General features: G+C 39.8%; 1 long non-coding RNA gene across 1 annotated transcript; it reads right to left on the bottom strand.

The window, feature by feature from the left end:
• Positions 1–247: 247 nt before the first annotated feature.
• On the bottom strand, positions 248–1,347 carry LOC129770026 (uncharacterized). The gene is made up of 3 exons (XR_008742015.1): positions 1,214–1,347; positions 723–1,154; positions 248–666 (listed from the first exon to the last, which is right to left on the bottom strand). It is a non-coding gene; the product is annotated as an uncharacterized LOC129770026 (long non-coding RNA).
• Between the last annotated feature and the right edge of the window lie 222 nt (positions 1,348–1,569).

Raw genomic sequence — 1,569 nt, 5'->3', positions numbered from 1 at the left:
CAATATAAGCTGTCCCACATTCCGTTTTGCCTGCCAAGATCGGGTCGATGAAATGTCAACAATCGACCTCAAATGCTGCCACCTTGCAATCGAGTTATCGACCTTTCATATGCATTCATCGAACAACTTGACGCCACTTTTTCGCCAACATGTGCAAGGCGTCGACCTGCTTGCAGCGCTGCTTCCAGCACTGCTTGCTGCTTGTTTGTATTGGTTTGTTATTGAAAATGAAAAGGAAATACATTGATCGATTTTAATCGTTTTATTGAAAAAAAAATAATAAAAATCTATGCATAATAAAAATAAGGTATATAATGGAATCGGTGCATCCGGGTTGTCTGGATTGACGATTCAAATCCGACTGAGTACATTGATGAATACCTCCTTGCCCTTGATGACACAGATATGTGGCTGAGGAGGATTCTTCAATGTGCGTGAAGCACGGGATCTCCGATGGGGAAAATTGCTCGAAATACTATCGATGGCCAGGTCCTGCTGCTGTTACTGTTGATGCTGTTCCCCGGAATAGCACCCTGGACTTAAAGGATACTGCTGCGGGAAAGCTGATGCTGTTGGCTGGCATGACAGAAGTGGAAATAAGCAATGTGGTGATGAGGGAAATCATCTTTCTCACTCGCCGATTGATTGAGTCGGATGTATTCATAGCTGAAACAAAATAAAATGATTAGTAAGTGAAAAGCAGAAATGAATTCCCTACTCACCAGTTGTATGATCCGGATAAAAATGCGAACATTAAAATATCATGCGATTACGTTCGCTTACCTCGCCTATTTTCATTCTACTATACAACGGAATCAGTGCATTCGGGTTCCTCCGGGTGGTAGAATTACAAGTTGATAAATACCTCCTTGTCGTTGAGTTTTCGTGTCTGAAGAGGATTTTTGAATGTGCGCGAAGCACGGAACCTCTAATGGGGAAAGTTCTTCGCAATACCATACCATGGTCAAATTCTGCTGCTGCTGCTGTTGATGCTGTCCCCCGGCATTGCCAACAGGGGTTGGAGGTTACTGCTGCAGGAAAACGGATGTTGTTGGCTGCTGTGATAGAAGTGGAAATCCGCACTGTGGTGATGGGAGAAATCATCTTTCTCACTTACCGATTGATGGAAGCAAACGAGTCGAATGTATTCATAGCTGATAAGACAAGAAAAAATAATTAATAATTAAAAAGCCGAAATATATTTCATACTCACCAGTTGTATGATCCATTTGTTTTTGTTTGAGATGACAGTTTAGCGGAGTGGAAAAAAGAACCACCAGTGATGCCATTTGGTTTGTTTAATTATTCAGTATTTTCGACTAACGAACTATCCGCGTTGAAGATATTGGGGAATAGGCATGACAGTATGGATTTGCAGAAGGAATCAATACACTTTTAAAATGAAAATTATGAATGAACATGATTTTTCCTTAATCAAATTAGTACTCTATGTAAGTGAAAATCACCATTGCCTGCAAGTGGTGAAAAAACGTCATAAAAAAATATGTTTTGAGATAATTTTATATTATAATGACAAGTTTTTTTGAGAATATCTGAACGTCTATAGAA

Source organism: Toxorhynchites rutilus, chromosome 2, assembly GCF_029784135.1.
Source record: "Toxorhynchites rutilus septentrionalis strain SRP chromosome 2, ASM2978413v1, whole genome shotgun sequence".
Lineage (NCBI taxonomy): Eukaryota > Metazoa > Arthropoda > Insecta > Diptera > Culicidae > Toxorhynchites > Toxorhynchites rutilus.
The sequence above is the reverse complement of the archived record's forward strand: the minus strand, read 5'-3'. Positions and strand labels throughout refer to the sequence as shown.